This window comes from Papaver somniferum, unplaced genomic scaffold, assembly GCF_003573695.1.
Source record: "Papaver somniferum cultivar HN1 unplaced genomic scaffold, ASM357369v1 unplaced-scaffold_29, whole genome shotgun sequence".
Taxonomy (NCBI): Eukaryota; Viridiplantae; Streptophyta; class Magnoliopsida; order Ranunculales; family Papaveraceae; genus Papaver; species Papaver somniferum.
The window spans coordinates 3,955,788-3,965,002 of NW_020639929.1; positions in this window are offsets into that span (position 1 = coordinate 3,955,788).

Here is a 9,215-nt window from a genome sequence, read left to right on the forward strand (position 1 = left end):
CTCTAGTGGTCTTGACCTCTCTTTGGAAACCAATTTCTTTGAAGAGGATAAAATCTTACATACATCAGCGGTTTTTCGAACAAGTTAGAGCTTGTTTTCTAGGAAATTTGCTCTTCGTTGAAGTCTCTTGACATGTCTCATCTTGTGTTTATACTAGGAACACTTTAAAATTTCATGAACCTTGAGTGAACAATAAGAACATGTCAATGGATATGCTGATTCGGACTCCCGAGATGTGCAAGCTGCTAGGCATAGAGTGGAACCTGAAAAACCAGATAGAGAGTTTCCAACAGAAAGGTTAATTTCTTCATCCATATTGGTTGAGTTTCTTTCAGTAAGAATATAAATATTGATGTAAGTATTGCTACAGTTATCAAAATCGATATCTTCACAAAGAAGTGCAACACTTGATTTTTCGTCTTTATTGGAATCATAGTGATCAAATATTTCATCAAGAGTTGCATGCAGCAAGACCTCTATTTCAAGTGTATTTTCTACGATTTGGACACTCATTCGCAAAATGACCAAAACCTTTACACTTAAATAACTGTGGCATATCCTCGTCATGAGCCTCGTCAGAATCCCTGTTTTTAAGAGAAACGCGATTGTGAGGTTTAACTGACGACCTAGGTTTGTCTCTTGAAAACCGTTTACTTCTCTTCAATAGAAGATCTCTAAACTGTCTTGTGATCATAGAGACTGATTTGTCAAGATCTTCACCTGATGAATCAGTCTCAGAAAGATCATCCTCAAAGACATAAACACTTTTACTTTTGTCAAGTAATTTAGTGTTCTTTTGGGCTTTGAAGACAATATCCTTTCCGATTTTAGATGTGTGTTCATGATCAAAGATCTTTAGCTTTCCAACCAACGTGTTTCTGGAAAGAACATTAAGGTTATTTCCTTCAACGATGGCATGCTTCTTAGAATCGTATCTAGATGGCAGCCATCTGAGAATTTTCATCACAATGTCATTTCAGGAATAGTCTTACCCAATGCAAAAGATGCATTAACAATTTCAGAAACTTTGTGATTAAACTCATCAAATGAATCTTCATATGCCATACGAAGGTTTTCCAAATCTGAATTAAGGTTTTGAAGCCTAGCTTCCTTTTCACTGGTATTACCTTCGAATACAGTTTATAAGATATCCCAAGCATCTTTATACCTAGTGCAGTAGTCACATGGTGCTGAAGATCTAGGGTAATGGCATGGATGATGGCATTCAAACCGTCGGAGTTTTGCTGTGCAGCAAGTATTTTGGCAGCATTGTATTCACCAATGTTCTTTGGAATGTTCACATACCCTACTGCCACAATGGGAGCATCATATCCATTAATTACATAAACCCATGATCGAAAATTACGTGCTTGAAGAAAAGCACGCATATCAATTTTCCACCACAAGTAATTAGAGTCATCGAAGACTGTGGTACGTTTATAGAGATAACAACTTTGTCCATATCATATCGCTACAAACACTGACTTATTAGGTCTTTAATGTGTTTTCCTTCTCTGATAACAAATGAAAATGCGGGGGTCTAACAACCACACCCAACAATTGGTTTGGCAATATGAGAGGACTTACTCCAATACACTTTCTAGAGAATCAACTAGACAGTCAGACTCAATCTAGAATAAAGTATCTCAAAGAGCATAATATCTCTAACTCTTAATTCAATCTGTAATAAGCAAATAGAAATCTGCGAGCCTGATTGAATATAAGAGGAGTTACTTGAACGGTACCAAAGACCAATGTTCAAGTGTCAATCAATGTAAATCAAAAACCAAAGGTTGGATATTCTAATTGATTGATCTTAACGCACAACCTGTGATATTTCAATTATATAACAAAATATATTGCGGAAAAGAAATAACCCAGAATTTTGTTAATGAGGAAACCGAAAATGCAGAAAAACCCTCGGACCTAGTCCAGATTGAACACCACACTGTATTAAGACGCTACAGACACTAGCCTACTACCAATCAACTTTGGATTGGACTGTAGTTGAACCCTAATCAATCTCACATTGATTCAAGGTACAGTTGCGCTCCTTACGTCTCTGATCCCAGCAGGATACTACGCACTTGATTCCCTTAGATGATGTCACCCACAACCAAGATTTGCTACGACCCAAAGTCGAAGACTTGATAGACAAATCTGTCTCACACAGAAAAGTGTATAGGATTGAATAAATCTGTCTCCCATATAAATACCCAAGAGTTTTTATTCCGTCTTTTGATAAATCAAGGTGAACATGAACCAATTGATAAACCAAATTTATATTCCCGAAGAACATCCTAGTATTATCAATCACCTCACAATAAACTTAATCGACTAGCGAAACAGGTTATTATGGAATCACAAATGATGAGACGAAGTTTGTTTGTGATTAATTTTATATCTTTCCTCTCAGAGATATAAAATCTCGATCCAATTATTTCAATTGTACTCAACACGATAGAAACAGCAAGATCAGATCACGCAACTACAAAGATAATAGTTGGGTCTGGCTTCACAATCCCAATGAAGTCTTCAAGTCGTTAACCTACAGGGTCTCGATAAGAAACCTAAGTTTAAAGGAGAATCGACTCTAGTTATGCAACTAGTAACACACAGGAGGTGTGGGGATTAGGTTTCCTAGTTGCTAGAGTTATCCTTTATATAGTTTTTCAAATAAGGGTTTTCAATCGAAGTTACCTTGGTAACAAAGCATTCAATATTCACCGTCAGATGAAAAACCTGATTCAACCAAGCTAATATCTTTCAACCGTTAGATCGAACTTAGCTTGTTACATAAATGAAATGTACCCTCGTTTGTAGGTTTCTGTAACCGTAGCTAAACATGTACACCATGTTGGTTCACAAATAGTTAACCGACGTTAGCCATATGATTACTCTCATATCAACCTTATTCATCTTAACCATAACTAGTTCAAATGACTCAAATGAAACTAGTTAAGAGTTGTTCAATTGTTTAGAAAATATAATTGAAATCAACTCGGTTTGATTCAGTTGAATCAATCATGAACATCATAGCCACGGTTTGCAAAGATTGCATTCCTTATGATTTAAATGTTTAAGTTCATGGACTTGACCGGTTTGACAAAGTAACCAGCTTAAGTATGCGTACTTAAGCAACTGGTTTTGAGTTTGTAAAGTTTTCAAACTCAGCAGAAATTTTCGGTTCAAAAACTTCCGCCAGTATGCGTACGGGTACACATACTTAAGGTGACTAGTTAATAGTTTTGCCAAAACCAGACTCAGCAGAAATTCTCGGTTCGAGAACTTCCACCAGTATGCGTACTAGTACGCATACTTAACCTGTCTCCTTCACCAATTTCGTATACACACATATGCATACTCTTGGCTTCCGGTTTATAGACTTATACACTAATGTGTGAACACACTATATATGCTTATATCCAAAGATGGTTACATCATCAACTCTTTATTTCAATCATTGAAACATTCTTCTATAATGTCAATAGCCTTTTTCACATACTATTAGCATCAAAGAAATTTTGAAGATATTGAAATAATCATTATTGAAACCTTCAAAGTCTTACACCAAATGATTGTATCACACAAACCATGTAAGATGTTACTCGACAATTTTCTCATGATATAAGATAAACTTGGTCGAAGCGAAATCTTACCAACATATATTTCGAGAAATATGTAAGCGAGATATACTCAGCTCGAAATCTCAAATGTGTATAGAGAAAACTATATCGTAACACGACTTATGTCTCAGTATAGGAGATAGTAGAAATAAAATTTCCAAGTGATAGATAAGTTCAAGTCTCCACATACCTTTTGTCGAAGAAGTTCCACAAGCTCCCCTTAGTAGTTCTTCGTCTTCAAGAGATGAACGTCGAGAGATTTAAGATCAACTACACTATCTATGTACTAGTCCGAGACATCTACAAATAGGCTAGAAATAAAGATTTATAGTTTTGATCACTAACATTGACAAACATGCTTGAGATAGCATCGCACGCGAGTTCGTCCGAGCAATGCTCTAACATATTGTTTGCATGAAATTAAACTTGATTAAATGATTTTTATTGTATTTTCTCTTGATGGTGCATGCTAGTCTAAGACTTTCATGCTCCATGCTAGCGATTAACAATAGATATTTTCAAAATATAATTTTGGCAATATTGTAGTACCACTTTTAACGTGAAAGACTTTTCATGCTCCATGCTAGCGATTAAGATTTTGATTTTAAACTTAAATTATAAAATTAAAAGCAGTAAACTCAATCGAAAAAGAAATATCATGTGATAGACGCATTTATGTGTCTAATTTGTCCCAATTGTTTATATTGTTAGTGCTCGATTTTGTACTTATTTGGTTATTTTATGTCTTTGTAGGTGTTTTTGGAGAAATAAGCTTTTGCGGCGAAATTGGCTAAAAAGTGGTTTTTGCGCTCGTGGGAGAAAATTACTATACGGACTCTCACTTTGGATAAGGGGTAACCTAATTACTAAGGGGCACCCCATTTCAGGGCATGTACTAAAGGGACACCGGAACTGGATAGGGGGAGGTCATCTTCAAAGTTTCAAAACTGGATTTTGGCGGAAAAAAAGGCAGCAGCGTCAACAGTTTTGGATCAAGGATTTGAGCGACCTAGGAGGCGATTCAATGGGCAAATTTGGTACCCACGGACTCTACAAGACATAAGGGACCTGTTAGAAGCGATTAGACCCATCTAATTGGGCTGGATAAGTCAGAAAATCCACACAAAGTCAAGACAGTGCACACGGTTTCTGTTTAGGGTTTGAGATTAGTTTGAGAGATTTATGGGATATCTTGCGTGGGATATACATCAAAACAGTTGGGTAAAAGTCCTAGAAGATATTTGAGACGAGAGAATAGCTAGAAACAGCCTGTAACGCAACAAGAAGAAGATTATTCTTCAAACAACCCGTAAAGAATAATGGAGATTTCCAAGGGGTTTGATCGAGTTTCAAGGGGATTTAAAGCCTATAAATAGTTGGTTTTATGTCAGAGAAGGGTGATCAAGAGTGAGGGGTCGATTGGGAGTCCAGCAGAGAGGCGCAGGAGGAGTTGCAGGAATTGTACCTGCTGCTGCTGCGGCCGCCATTAACAAAGCTCGAAGAACACGAAGAACACACCTGCAAAGACAGTCGTTTATCAACAGTGACAACGACTAGCATTCGAGGGTCTTAAAACAACAGCTTCAACAACAGCACTGAGGTATCGTTATTACAGCAGTGGTATTTTATCGTTCTTCTCTGGACGCTTAAAGAGGGTCGTAGTTTCACTGTATTATATTTTTCACTCTTTTAATCATATTTTGAGCATCAATTATGTATTTTGAGAACATGATTATTATGAGTAGCTAAACCCCAACATTCGGATGATGGAGGAAGCCGTTCTTTACGCATATGATAATTATATTAATTCTTTTTTGACTACTTGCACTTTTTATTGATCGATTTATGATTTTTCTTAATTGATTGTGATATCGTATGATGATGTATGCTTGGTCGTAGTGCTTTTGATGCGTCATGCTAGTGATATACAATAAATATTCTAAAAATCTACCTTGGCAAGAATGAGAGTCCTTATGATTTGAGCTATAATTGTTTCGAATAAATATATGAATTGTGTGAATGATTAATGGTGGAATCCTGAGTCCTAGTGTCTCTTGATCCTGTGACAAAAATTTTGTATATATTTTTATTTTCTAAAAAAATTATCCTTCACAAGTCCGAGAGTTTGAACCTCATTACTACAATCACACGAAAAATATTTAATCATTTTGGCGCTGCTGCCGGGGACTTGTATATAGATTTGTTTTTAGGTTTATTATTTTATTTTATTTTTTTTACTATTATTTGTTCCTTTTTACGTTTCTTTTTGTGTCTTTGATTTACAGGTTCGAAGTGGAATACTAAGGACTTGGGAACAAAAAGCTTAAAGCTAAAAGATAAAAGAGAAGAGAAAAAAGACATAATTTTTTTAGGATTTAATTTTTTTTTTTTATTATTATTATTTTTTTTGTATATAGCTTTTATATATTTTTTTAGAATTTGTAAATAGGCTTTATTTTTCATAATTTTTGTAATTTTTGGACTTTTTATTTGGACTTTATTCTGGACTTTTGGACATTTTTATTTTTATTTTTAAACCCTACGGAAGGGTATCCTTAAATACAAACTGTTTGCAGGGAAGGACGACGATTACGATATCGTCTCGGCCCCTCGGGTTCGTACATGACATAGGAGTCGTGGCCCGAGTCGACTTCAACGGTTCATCCCCCGTCTGGTACGGGAGGTAAGTCCATCGAAACACTCGCGAATCTCCTGTAAGCGAGTTACTGTATTCCTTAAGGTGATTCATTGATTGAGGACGAATTTGGACTGTTTTTAATTTCCTAGTAAAGGGCAAGGCCTGGCCAAATCAAGATAAGGACTCGGATTTCATCACCGTTTCCTTCTTGCCCGCCTTAGGAAAACGAAACCAAACGCGAACCTAAGCCTAAAATTTTGAATAGAACGAGACCAATAGGGTAACGAGCTTAATAGGAAACTCGTTCGAAAAATATTGGTTGCTCTTTAAGCACATTTCAAAGTTCATGATGGTTTCTGTGAGTTGAATGCGTGACTGCGCCGCCTTGTGATAGCGGTGAGGCCTTGGGTATCAAAGCTCCACTGAGCTTCCCTCGCCTCGATTCAACTTACATTAGCTCGGATTGATTCCAGAGGGGTGTGCTCAAATTGTAACGAATTCCTTTTCGAAGGAATAGAAGAAGGTCTAGAAAACAATCTAAGTGGAGCCATCATGCTTTTTGTTTGCTAGATTCTATAGGTTTGATTTGATCGAGTCGGACTTGTTTGTGATTGCGTAGAATTCCCCTGCAATTAAGAATGTCGAACTGGTATGATAGAAGCCAATACAATGAATATCGACCTGAATTAGAATATGGACATCATCAGTATTATGACCATAGTGAGAATAGTGACTGGGGACGCCAACCTTTTCAAGGTTATGGTTCATACCATGGTGAGCCCAATTACTATCCGCACGTGCATCAGTCTTACGAGCAAGAAGATTATAGTACTAGTTCTTCGTCTCTAGAGGATACAATCAAACTATTGAAAAGTAGTCCTTTTTATGATCCTTCTGATAATTCCTCTTTACTAGAGTCAACACGTAAGTTAGCTGAGTCGACGCGTAAGTTAGCTGATATGAAAAGTATAATTATAGACGACAGAACTACAATAATGAGTGAACCTTCTTTAGAAGACCACCTCAAGCGGATAGCTGAGACGAACGAAAGAATTGCTCGAAATTACTTGAATTTCCAATATAGTGTATCCAATAATACCCTTGAGAATGAAGATAGTTATTTACATAATCAAGATAATAAGGTTAGAATTGGTAGCACTACTTGTTTTGATGAGGTTCGATCTTTTTCATGTTATAATGATGATTATGATAAGGATAGCATTGATGAGGAACATGAAATATGTAGGAATAGTGATCAGGAAGCTAGTAATCCAATTGAGCTTTATAATGATTATATTATTTCTAGTTCAAATCCAAATAATTATTATGATTATTCACCTATTCAAAAGGACGAGGATTTGATTAGGGATTCCACCGTTTTAGACGATGTAGTTTTTCCTGTTTACGAATCCGATAAAGGTTTAGAGGAACCGGTTTATCTTGAGACTACTGTTTTCGAGTCGAACGATTTAGAAACTGTAATCGATGATGGTTTCGAGGAGCGGTTTTACCCTGAGAATACTGTTTCAGAGTCATATGATTTAGAAACAATAGTCTTAGATGAACTCGTAGAGATTAATGAGGATACACCGCAAGATTACAACTTAGAAGAATCAATTGCCCATTTTCAGGAATCTGATGACCTAGAAATTAGGGAGATTGTGGCTAGTCTAACTAGAGAAACTGAAAACTCTAAGTTTGGGGGTGATTATCACTTCCCTAGTGCCTTACCTTTAACTCTCAGAAAGTCCCCACACTTAGGACTTGACATCAATGCCTCAACCATTTTACAAGATTACTTTCATACTCGTTTTCCTGAACCTAGTGATGTCCATAAGGAAGTTCAGTTGTGAGAAACCCATCCTCTGGTTGATGAGGTTAGACCAGGCTATGATACTAAGATCGACTTTTTTTTCCCACCAAATATTTTTCAAACAATTGTGGGAACGTATAAATTTCAAATGTGTCAATTATTAAGTTCTGAGACTAAACCTAATTACTTTAGGATATTAGAATCGACACATTTTCTTAAGAATGACCGCTACTCTCACTGTGGTCAATTATGTAAGTCAAACCTGATTGACTTAGAGGATCCTCAATTATTTAGGTTATTATTTTGTGCTTCTAAGTTCTTATTTAAGTATTTACAGACTCTAGGACCTAATAATTCGGATCTCAATTTTGAGGAGTTGCAGCCTAAAGAAATATATTTAGACCCTTTTATAGAACCTGAACCTGAACTACAATTAGATATAGATATCTTAATCAGGAAACTAGGTAAGGGCATGCTAGTCTTGTACATTTTCTTGGTTCACTGCAGTTTCCTTTTGTCAGCTCTTTTTGGTGTTAAAGACCCACAGTTATTCCGGCTACTGTTATACGGTTCGAGTTGACTAATCCTTTTCTTAGTCTGGCTGAAGACTTTAAACTTAGCACTTCTTGGGAGTAACCCAATCTCATGCAACCAGGTAATATCCTTCCGTAACTCTTTCAATTCAAATGGTAACAGTTTCTCCTTGTTCCTGCTTTTAATTTCATCTTTAGAACATTGAGGACAATGTTAGGTTTAAGTTTGGGGGTATGGGAGAAACTTTTTAGTTGCAGTATGAATAAATAAACTCCAGAGCCTAGAAATTTATGCTTATTTAGGATGGCACTAACCAATCTAAGTGGATGGAAGCATTTTGATTGTAGGAGTTTGAGGAACCAATCTGATTAGATGGAAACATCTAAAGAGTCTATTCATAAAAGCACAGAGCTCAGGTGTTAGAAATAACATGATAGTTTCACCATATCTCGTTGAGTCCTTTTCACTTCTATTTTTATTTTATTTTGTTTTTAAACTATGTTCTCTAAGTGATAGGTGGGGCCCACGATTCAAGTTGTTACCAATGCTAGGGTGAATTAGAGTGATTGAGATACCATGAAAAAAAAAAGTTGAAAAAGAAAAA